We start from the raw sequence: 12204 nt of genomic DNA, 5'->3' as shown, positions 1-12204 counted from the left end.
ATGCTTTTATATCAGGTTTTAACTGTCAGTATAAAGAAATGGAAAAAATATTCAGGAAACATTGGCCAATTTTAAAAAAGGATAAGATTTTAACCACAATACTACCAGAAAAACCGTCCTTTATTTATAGGAAGACAAATAATCTTAGAAGTACACTAGTAAAAGGGGTGATATCTCCACCGAGACAAAAAATTTGTAAGATGTTTGATTTTAAAGGCTTTTATCCTTGCAAGAAGTGTAGAATATGCAAAATAACGGGGATTAAAGATAGGGTGATCCCATCATTCAGATCCCAAACAACAGAGGAAACTTTTCCCATTAAGCAGTTCATCACATGTAATACACAGTATGTAACGTACATGTTGGAATGTCCATGCCACCTCCAATATATTGGAAGAACTAAAAGGAATTTGCATGTAAGATTGGAGGAACATGTGAGAAATATTGCAAAAGGAAAGAAAGATCATAGTGTCTCAAGACACTTTAAGGAACATCATAATTCAGATCCAAGTCTATTAAAGTTTTGTGGTATCGATACAGTAAAAGGACATTGGAGGGGTGGGAATAAAATTCAAAAATTATCCCAAAATGAAACTTTTTGGATATTCAGGCTAAATACTCTGAAACCAAGAGTTCTAAACATAGAGTTAGACTTGAATTATTTTATTTCAGATTTTTAATTTAGACTGAATATATCCATGGCTGTGAAGGTAATTAATAAGTAAGAGGGAGTACCTGGTATTAGATCAATTTGTAGGAGCGAATATTTATTGTATGGTTAGTAAATTAATCTGTAGGAGTCTATATTTGATTGTATTTATTAATAAGTAGGGGTGGCTATCTGATAATAGCAATATGTATTTTTTAGGATGAATTTTTTAGGATGATTAAGCATGATGAAAAAGATTATTGAAATACAGAAATTAGACAAGATATTAGAATAGAATATGCCAGAAAGGATCTTTTTGGTAAAAAGAATTTTATTTTAAAAAAAATAAATTCAATTTAATTTTCATATATATAAAATTTAGGGGGTTTTATTTATTGAATCAAATTGTTCTTTTTAATAAATTCTTTCAATGGGTGAATGAGAAATTAATTTATAGGAATTATATGTGGGAATTTATAAATACCTTTTTTAGAACAACCACTAGAGGGAGTATAAACTATATTATAAATAGAGATATTTTAATACTATATATGAGAGTGGGTAAATTATAATAAAAGTTTCTTAGGGGTGAATAATATGAAGTTTTAATTGTTCTTTATGTGGAATAATAAGTAATATAAGAATAGGTATTTTTGATTATTGATTTTAATTTTGTATATATAAAAGAATTTTTGTATTTCGTATATATGTAAATTGGTGATTAATAGGAGAGATTAGATGGATATGTTATATTTATAGGTAACATTTATCTGAACCCTGTTTTCACCTGTGATATATGCTTATTGAGCGGACCGTTATATGTTAGGTCCGAGTTTTTTAAAACATAGTAAGAGAAAGGGGGAGATTGCGGTATTTTCCCTGTTCAAATATGGCGGCGGCAGCCTCAAGTCAATAAGAGGCATGAACATAAAAGGAGCAACGAGTAGGACGTCTGTATCCTTTCAGATGAAGTCCGGAAGTGACGAAACGCGTTAAAGGAGTGACGTCAGGACGCACGTATGCAGACCGGAAGTGTCGCCGCGGCCATTTTTTAGGTTGTTAATACACATGGTGGAGGAAATGTTTGTCTAAGCGGACAGAAACCATAGCTGGAGCTGATAATCCAATTCTTAAGTGTGAGTTACTAATAAATGTTATCCCTATGTTTTGAATATTGCTCCTAAGACCATTTATTTCTCTGAGGACATGGAAATATCCCAAAAGAAGATTTTTGGAAGATTACTGATCCATAATGTTGGTAGAGCCTTAATTACACACATAGAGGGTAATAGTATTTTGTACTATTGTGTGGTGGTTGAAGGAATTCACTGTGTAGCAGTGATCACAGAGTGCGCACACTTTTGATTGATGTGGTTTTTGCACTATTATAAAATAAGATTGGTATAATTGAATTTATATATTTTTTTTTTTTCACAAATACATATACTTTTGCAGTGAAGTGTGGAGTTTCACGGGGTGATTTTTTTCTAATTAATTGTATTGCACTAGATTGTTTATTTTTATTTCTCGAGGTACGTGTTTGGAGGAATAATTTTCACAGATTGGAAGGAAAAGATTGGAATTAGGACACTATACTGGATTTATTTTGGACAATTTTTGGACAATTTTTGGGCATAATTTTGGAGTTCACATTGGACTATTTTGAGTTGGTGTATTTATATTATACTAGATTATTTGGTATATGTAGGATTTTGAATTCAATGTGGGATTTATTGCATCACCAAAAAGTTTTTTTTGTATATATTTAACACTTTCTAGGGTGGAAAGTATTGACTTTTTGAGGGTATAAGGAGGTCATATATATAATTACATTTATCCTATTTGTCTAATTTAGTATCTGAATTTGACCAAAAAAGTGACAGTTTTTTTTCTTGTGTAAGAAACCTTATTCTGGGTTCCCACCTAAGCGGTTTCTGCAGCGTTTTGCAGAAACGCACTACAGTCCATTTATGATTGCCTATGGGACACGATGACATCTGTGCGTTTTTACTCAGTGCATTTGGAAAGGGTCGGCATGTAGTGCGTTTCTGCTGCGCTTTTGATGCGTTTTGCATTTTAATCATTTTAATCAAACGTATGTGCAAAAAAAACAAAATGCACAATAAAAAGCACTTCAGAAATGGATCAAATACAAACTGCATAGGTGTGAACCTAGCCTAACGCCGGTCACAGATGGTTCGAAAATCGGCCGATTTTTCGGCTGAAAAAAAATCGATCTAATTTTTTTGGCAGAAAAAAATCGATCGATTTTTGCACTGTTAGTGGGTTAATTGATCTGCTGTTTTTCGGGTTTTTAGCACTTTGAGATTATCGGGCATGTTGGAAAATTTGCGGCCGATTTGGAAGATCTGCCGATTTTCTCGTTTTAACGATAAAAAATCTGTGCATGAGCCATGACCTGCAAGGGACAGAAGTTATGGGGTGAACTTTATGATTTAGTCGGCTGACTTTTTTTTTTTTAATCGGTAGTAACGTCGGCCGATCGAACGAGCAATTTTTCGTTTATCGTTCAAAAAATCGGCTGATGTTCGACCCGTCTATGGCCTGCATTAGACTAGGTTCACACCTATGCAGGTTGCGTTTGAGCGCTTTCTGCAATGCATTTTGTGTTTTTGCACTTGTGTTTTGCTGCGTGTGTCGTGGGTGTTATTTTTTTTTTTTTTCTTGTTGCTAGGCAGATTTAAAATGCAAAATGCATAAAAAAAAAGTCTAAAACGCAATAAATGTTTTTCTGCAGCATTTCCATTGAAGCCTATAGAACCAAAAATGCAACTTTTTGTGTTCCAAAAAGTCCCTGACCCCTTCCAAAAAAAAACGCACCGGGTGAAAACGCACAGGTGAGAACATGTCCCATAGGAAATCATGCTAAATGGACTGTAGAGCGTTTCTGCAAAATGCTACGGAAAGTGCTTAGGTGTGAGCCTAATGTCAGGCAAGTTCTAGCAGTGCGATGCAAAACAGCAACACTGGATCTGGGCAGTAAGGGGTTACAGTTGAAGAGGAGTGGCTGGAAGTGTCAGCTGACCAGTTCTGAGTTCACCAGGCAATTTTTTTTTTTTTTTTTAACATTATTTTAACTTTATTTTAGTTTTTTTCCCCTTCACTGCAGCTGTCCAGGAAAATGAGGCATCTAGGCACTGATTTCAAAAGAAAACTATGTTTTTTAACCTATTTGAGAGTTTGTCTGTTTGTCATTGATGCAAATAAAGTTGAGTGAGGAAAAAAAAAGGGGCTGATCTATAAATACCAGTGCAAGTGGCAGCTATTTTGTCTAGCACATGGTCTGATGCTGACTCATGTTTGGTGAGTGGAGTTTGGATTTGTTTGTTGTTTTCTATGTTTGTTTGGTACATTTTAGGCTTTTTTGCTGCACTTTTGTTTAAATGTGACAAATATATGTTACTGGGGTTGGTTTACTAATACTGGAGAGTGCAAAATGTGATGCAGCTGTGCATGGCAGCCAATCAGATTGTAATCTCAGCTTGTTCAATGAAGCTTTGATAATAAAACCTGCAGCTGATTGCTTCCTATGCAGAGCTGCACCAGATTTTGCACCCTGCAGTTTTAGTAAAATCACCTCTGTTATTGGGGGGGCTACCTATAATTTTATTCAAGCAAGTACTGTTCATCAATGGGAAGCAATAACCCCACTTTTTTTATTTTTTTTAAAATATGTTGATGGGCAGCATGTCCCCATTCCCCCCCCCCCGCCCCCCCCCCTTTTCCTGTCTGATTGGAAGCATGTCCCCGCCACTCCCTTTTCATTGGTGATGGGAAGTATGTCACCCCCCCAGCCCCTTTTTTTTTTTTTTTTTTTTTTTTTTCCCCCAATGGTGATGGTGAGCATGTCACTCATCTTTGACAAATGGGACGCATGCCCCCCCCCATAACAGTGATAAATGGGAAGCATGCCCCCCTCTATTGATCATCAATGGGGAATTTTTTAGTGGATAATTGTTGCATTTTAGTGCAGTGATAAGTGGGGCTTATTCAATGGAGAGTACAATGTGTAATATTAGTGATGGGGGAGCCTGGCTCCCCCTTATCATTGCTAATGGGGAAGGCCCCCCCCCTTTCCTTATCATTGCTGACGGGGAAGGCCCCCCCCTTTCCTTATCATTGCTGACGGGGAAGGCCCCCCCCTTTCCTTATCATTGCTGATGGGGAAGGCCCCCCCCCCTTTCCTTATCATTGCTGATGGGGAAGGCCCCCCCCCTTTCCTTATCATTGCTGATGGGGAAGGCCCCCCCCCTTTCCTTATCATTGCTGATGGGGAAGGCCCCCCCCCTTTCCTTATCATTGCTGATGGGGAAGGCCCCCCCCCTTTCCTTATCATTGCTGATGGGGAAGGCCCCCCCCCTTTCCTTATCATTGCTGATGGGGAAGGCCCCCCCCCTTTCCTTATCATTGCTGATGGGGAAGGCCCCCCCCCTTTCCTTATCATTGCTGATGGGGAAGGCCCCCCCCCTTTCCTTATCATTGCTGATGGGGAAGGCCCCCCCCCTTTCCTTATCATTGCTGATGGGGAAGGCCCCCCCCCTTTCCTTATCATTGCTGATGGGGAAGGCCCCCCCCTTTCCTTATCATTGCTGATGGGGAAGGCCTCCCCCCCCCCCCTTATCATTGGTGGGAAATGGGGAAGCATGCAACCTCCTTTTCATTACTGATCAATGGGAATGTATTTTTAAGTGTAGGATTGCTGCATTAATAGCGCAGTGGTCAGGGTCAGGTTCTCATCTCTGCGTTTTCCCCGGTGCGTTTTGTGGCAAGTTTCAGGGACTTTTTTGAATGCAAAACGTTACATTTTTGGTTCTATAGACTTCAATGGGAATGCAGCAGAAAAGCACGTATTGTGTTTTTGCTGCGTTTTGCATTTAAAATCTGCCTAGAAACAAGAAAAAAAAGCGTCAAAGGCAAGTGCAAAAACGCAAAACACAATGCAGAATTGCCTAAAAGGCAACCTGAATAGGTGTGAATCTAGACTAATATAGCAAACAATCACGATTGGTGTAAAACAGAACGGGTCAGTTGCTATTTGGCTCGCTGGTTATTGCACTTTCCTATATGACCTGTTTGTTTCTGAACCCAAATTCATACTGAATGGTCATTCATCTCACAAACCAGGTTTCATCTCGCTCTGTTATTCTTCTATCCATAACTATTGGAGTTCAGTGGGATTGATGCCATTAAGCAACATGGCCGTCATCTTCAATAAATTGTAGCTTCCCAAACACATGAAGAGCGAGTTAGAAGCTTTTATCGTAACTCATGGTTTGGGTTCAGCCACAGATGTTTGTGGAGCCGTGTTCAACCTCCTTCACACATCGCCAGGCTGAGGAATGAGCTTTTCTCACAACTCTCAAGTTTGGGTTTAACCACCATTTAGTGGTCCCAGGTTCTGAGGTCTAGGAGTGAGAAATGACAGGTATGTATGAAATGGAATCTAGAAATGCTGGAAATTGGGGGATATTTGCATGAAATGTTTTTCGATTGTATGAAGCGCAAGTAGCAAATCATGATATCAGGATATTTTGAAGAACATTTCTCAACACTTTACAGGAAACACAAGGATCACTAATAATGTTTACAAATGTCTCCTGTCTGTTCATTGCTCTTGTGTACATGATTAATATACTGCAAAGCTAGTCTTCTAAAACCTTCATACTGATTGAAACCGTTCCTTAACCGCTAGCCTACCGGGCACTTGTACCCCCTTCCTGCCTACCGGGCACTTGTACCCCCTTCCTGCCTACCGGGCACTTGTACCCCCTTCCTGCCTACCGGGCACTTGTACCCCCTTCCTGCCCCGGCCAATTTCCAGCATTCAGCGCTGTCACACTTTGACAATTGCGCGGTCATGCAATACTGTACCCATATGACATTTTTATCATTTGTTTTGTGACAGAGCTTTATTTTGGTGGTATTTAATCACCTCTGGGTTTTTTATTTTTTCTTAAACCAAAAACCACTGAAAATTGTGAAAATAAAAAAAAAGTTTTTTTCTTCGATTTTGTTATAAAAATTTGTAAATAAGTAATTTTTCTCCTTCACTGATGTGCGCTAATGAGGCTGCAGGGATGGGCACTGATAGGCTGCACTGATGGGCACTGATGAGGAGGCACTTGTAGGTGGCACTGATGGGCAATGACAGGCATCACTGATGGGCACTGTTAGGTGGCACTGACTGGCACTGATGGATGACCCTGAAAGGCAGCTCAGATGTGCACTGATATGTGGCATTGATGTACACTGGTAGGTACTGATATGTGGCACTGATGGGACCTGGCAGGTGGCATGGATGAGCACTGAGAGCTGGCACTGATGGACACTGACAGGTGGCACTGCTGGGGCTACACTGATCATCAGGGCACACTGATCATCAGTGCCCTGATGATCAGTGCACATGTCCCCTCCGAGGAATGCCAATTACCGGCTCTCCTCTCCTCACGAGCTGTCAGCGTGACAGCTCGTGAGGAGAGAAATGCAGATAACCGGCATTTCCCTGTTTACATGCGATCAGCTGTGATTGGACACAGCTGATCACATGACCGAGCTGACATCTTTGACTCTTTCCATGGATAGGTGATCCACTGTGTTCGAGGGACACAGCGCACTGCTGATCGCCGCGCTGCACACTCCCGGAGCTGCGCATACGCGGTGAGAATGGGAGGACGTCATATGACGTTCTCCCAGAACGATAGAACTGCCTTGCGTCCGTCAATGGCCTATATGGCGGGTGGGAGGCAGTTAAACTAGCCTGGTTATATAGCAGGGACAACAGACCTCTATGGTCCAGGTAGGAAAGGTTGCTGCAATTATTTTCCTAATTGGTGGCACTGCAACCCATCACACTAATGTACATCACCATACATTGCTACAGCAGCCAGATGTGGAGTCTGTTTTGGTAAAACTGCTGTTATGGTATGTTCCTGAAATGCTCTTAAACCCCTAAAAAAATAAAAAATTTGTATTGCAACATACCAATCCTTAAATGTAATGGCAAAAAAAGCAATGCCTTTGCTCAAGTGTGGACGGGGCAAAGTGTCGGGAATGATTTGGAGTCTCATTAGAAAGAAGCTGCTTTATATAAGCAATGAAACCTGTTAAACATGATGGAACAAATCCATTTTAATGTGACTTGAGGGTTCTTTCATGCGGTCTGTTTCCAATCTGCTCAGCAGGGAACTCGTGAAGTGATTCAGAGGAGGAATGAGCTCAGAAGTGTTTGGACACGAGTTTGAACCTGTTTGAGCTATCCTGATGGTAAACCATTGGAGTGGACAGCCAATCATGTGGCGGGGACATTTTCTACTCCACAGCCGTGCGCATACATGCCCCTTGCATACGTGTAGCTGCAGGGTGGGGGATGCCTTTGCTGTCTATGATTTGGCTATCCACTTTAACAGCTTTCTGGTGGGATAGCTCAGGTGGGTTCGGACTCTTGATAGCTCATCCCTAATTCATAGCAGAATGGGACGGGTGACACTTTGTCAAATCTGTGCTTGTCCAATGTATTTGCACTTTTTGACAGCTGACCTTTTCAGACCCCATGTTCGGTCTATGGGCAGCAGGATGAAAATGGACTTGCATCAGTTTAAATCGGGCTTCCCCAGAAACATAAGGTTTTTGTCCTGAAATATGGAAAAGGATACAGTTCGTTTTTTTTTTTTTTTCTGCATAAATATTCGGAAGCAAGCAGATGTAAGTCTATAGATTTACACTGAACTACCAATCAGATAATCTGTAACCCTAAAGCTGACCATAGATGAATCAAGTCTCATCAGGTTCATTAGTGACCATGCGAGATTCAATCCATCTTTGGACGGTCTGGTTGTACTGAAGTCTATCCATCAAACTACTTTAGTACCCGCACTGATCATTTGTGTTCTATCGGCAGGGAAGGCTCCCAACACTCCCTGATGGCAGAAGACCATACTGCTGTGGGAGGGATTCTCCCATCAACATTGACTGTGTTGATGTGGGAATGGTGTGATTTTCTTTCCTTTCATCCGTGATGGAGGAAAAGAAAATTGTATAATCTATGGCTTGTGTAAGAGTAACTAAAACAGGACAAGTATGCATAGAGACTTATGACTTAGACCAGGGGTGGGGAAACTTTTTGACTTGAGGGCCGCAATGGGTTCATATATTGGGGCCGGACCAAGAGTAGATGAATGATATGTATGTGTCATCTATAGTAAGTATAGTAATATTCCCCTATAGTAAGCATAGTAATTCATCCCCCATATAGTAATTCATCCCCCATATTCATCCCTCACAGTACTATTCCCCCCCAAGTAGTAAGCCAAGTCCCCCCTGTGTCAATTCACTTACCTTTGCTCCGCGTTCCTCTCGCCGTGTTCCCGCGCCGTTCCGGTCTTCAGGGCGGACTGTGAGAGGAGCCTAGCTCCCCTCACGTTCGTCACGCTGCCCCGCCTACACATCCTGACAGCCAATGTATCGCGGGCCGGATTAAAAGGTCCGCCGGGCCGTAGTTTGCCCATTGCTGACTTAGACCTTACATCATGACATGTTTACATTGTTGATGTGGGAATGGAGTGATTTTCTTTCCTTTCATCCGTGAGGGAGGAAAAGAAAATTGTATAATCTATGGCTTGTGTAAGAGTAACTAAAACAGGACAAGTATGCATAGAGACTTATGACTTAGACCTTACATCATGACATGTTTACATTGTGTGCTATTTAACCCAAAATGAATATTTCATTATACTTGGGATAAGTAGACATTATGCTATTGTAAATTTTCTTTTCAGTGTCCAGACGGAAGCAATGATCTCTCCAAGCAACATGGTAAGCTATAATCTCTCCAAGCAACATGGGAAGCCATGAATACGCCAATCAAGAAGGAAACCCTTTTCTGCTCCTGCAGCTTTAGTGGATGGTAGGTACCTAATTATAAAACTCTCAGAATAATAGTCTATTACTTGCAAAAAGGTATCGCCAGAGTTATGAGCTTTTATTCTAACTCATGGCATGGGTTAGCCACACGCTTTTTTGTGGACCCAAAAATGAATTTACTTGAATGTATTCCTAAACTAAGTTATGAATGATAGTCTAAAGCTTGCTAAATATCAACAGATTGAGTTATGAGCTTTTATCATAACTCATTACTTGAGTGACCAAGCCCCAGTGGGCAGGGTAAAACACATCAGAGGGCGTGGCCAGAACAGAGGCTGAGGCCATTCCTCAACGCTGGACTACTGGAGTCTGTGGAGCAGCGTCCATCCCTTTAACTTGTATTGACTGACACTGGAATCGCTCAGACTCGTGCTCCCCTCTTCTCACTTACCGTCGGAAGAATCCCTTTCCATCCATCCATAGCTTGAAGCTTGGAGTTCTTTCAGCAGAATACAGGGATGAAAGGCTAAGCAAGGATTTCACTCTGATCCCTCTTGGGAAAGTCTACGGAGAGTGCCCCCACTCTCTGGAAGTAAAGGGTTTACTGTTGTAAGACATTCTTAACTTTCTGTTGTGAGCTATGGTTGGGCATCTGGACCAACTGCAAAGCTGCTATGTAGCAGCGGGCTTGGAGATTGAGTCAATCTCAGACTTTGCTGGATTGGGGAAGGAATGCCCACTTCTCTGAGAAGGCCGGGGCTGGATATGATTCAGTCTCCTTTCCCACTGCCTCACTGCAGCCTCACAGTTGGTCCAAACGCTCAATTATGGCTTATGATGGAAATGGGAGGATTGTCGTAGAACTGTTCATCCTTTCTTCCTGGGAATACAGGGAGTTGATTTCGGAATGATTCTGAGTTTTTCTTGATTAGAGTATGAGGGCACCATACTAGAGTCAACAAACGCTTCGGCCAAGCCAAAATCAACAATCTCTATTCCTGGGTCAGACTTTAGGTACTACGTCAGAATCCTTATCCCCTTGGGGAAAAGGTGAGGCATGTGCCGCTCCCACTTCAAAAAAAAAAAGTTCACACTTCCCTGAACAATTCCATTACTCCTAAAAGCCCAATGTAGCACGTCATGCTGCCCCCCTTCTATCCCACTTCCCCCTTCCTGTCCTGCGGCCCCCCATCACGCTGCCTCCCTCCTGTCCTTCGACACCCCCCCATGTAACACTGCCCTCCATCATGCTTCTGTCTTGAAGAGATGGATCTTAAACGGCAAAGGGAAGGACACATTTAGATGGGGGTGCCCGATTTTAATATTGCCTAGGGCAGCACAAAACCAAATTACACCACTGTCTACAATGCCAGTAATTCCCCTTCACTGCTCATTTATGCCCACCTTGGAGCATTGTAGAAGGCAATTGCAAATGATTTCCCATTAATTGCAGGCTCTCTGTTGTCCCAACAGAGCAGCATTCATGTGCCATGCTCATAATTTGAATGGTTTAGTCTGCTAAAGTAATGTTGTATAAGCTTGGAAAGTATTTTAAGGTTATAAAATATCAGATTTGTCTATTAAAGTTTAGTTGATGATATAATTTGTTTTAAAATTTGATAAATTATTGGGGCTTAATGCCCCTTGTCATCCTCTTGTGTGTTTTTTTTTTTTATTTAGTGGAACCTCTATCCTCTTTCAGATAAGTGGATGAGCAGCATGGCCGGGTTCTGTCAAGACACTGCGATTTGTTTTAAAACGTGGGAAATGGGCAAGTATCTAAATGAAACCTTTTTATTATTGAGATTTCCAGGGATAATGGGATATAATTGATTGGTTAATTACCTTTTAATATGTATTTTGACATTTCTGCCTATAAGCTTAACCCCTTCACGCCGGATCATCCCGGCGTGAAGAGGAGTTCCTGCGCCGGGAGGTGGACGAGGCGTGGCTTAGTGTCATGTAGCCGCCATGACATCACTGCCGGTCACATGATCGGGATAGGTCCCGATCAAAAGAGCGGACCGAGACCTTCCCATGAGTACCTCACATGTGCGCTGGGAGCGCGCTCTCAGCACATATGTTTTTTGTTACATGATCGCAAATGTGCGGCCGCTCGGGGTCTAGGCCCAGACGCCGAGAGGCCGCACATTTGCGTGCGGCCGGCGTGAAGGGGTTAAGAAGATGGGGTCTTTTGGTTTAAAGTGTTAAGGCTCAAGGGTTTTTATCTTCATGCATCAAGGTAAAAAATCCTTTTCTGTGCAGGATTCCCCCCAATCCAGTAATGCTAACTGGAGTCTATGCTATCCTGGGACTCCCTCTACTCATTGGCTGAGACAGCAGCAGGAGACTTTGGCTCCCCTGCAGTCAATCACAGCCAGTGTGCAAATGAAATGAGAGAGGGTGGGGCAGAGTCCTTCTCCATGTGTGAATGGACACATGGAGAAATGCCTGGGGAGTGCACATGCTCGGGTGCCTCTATAGCAAGCTTCTTTGCTGTGGGGGCACGCAACAGGAGGGAGGGACTAAGCGTGGGCAAGGGACCCAAGAAGAGGAGGATCTGGGCTGCTCTATGCAAAATCCACACACAGCAGGTAAGTATGACATGTTTGTTATTTTAAGAAAAAATTATGCCTTAGAATAACTTTAACGCAATGCAGTACCTGTGTTTTTGT

The 12204-nt window shown here is 41.9% G+C and overlaps 1 long non-coding RNA gene across 1 annotated transcript in view; it reads left to right on the top strand.

Annotated features, from left to right (window-relative positions):
* Positions 1-11300, top strand: part of LOC149466009 (uncharacterized) — a 119252-nt gene extending 107952 nt beyond the window's left edge. The window contains exons 3-4 of the long non-coding RNA XR_016312183.1: positions 9445-9572; positions 11232-11300. This is a non-coding gene — a long non-coding RNA (uncharacterized LOC149466009). The remainder of the gene's footprint in view (positions 1-9444; positions 9573-11231) is intronic.
* Positions 11301-12204: the final 904 nt, after the last annotated feature.

This window comes from Staurois parvus, unplaced genomic scaffold (genome assembly GCF_062004578.1).
Source record: "Staurois parvus isolate SC_StPar_1 unplaced genomic scaffold, SC_StPar_1.0 ptg000135l, whole genome shotgun sequence".
NCBI classification, from domain to species: Eukaryota; Metazoa; Chordata; class Amphibia; order Anura; family Ranidae; genus Staurois; species Staurois parvus.
Note: the sequence above shows the minus strand (reverse complement) of the source record. Positions and strands in the feature narration are given on the sequence as shown.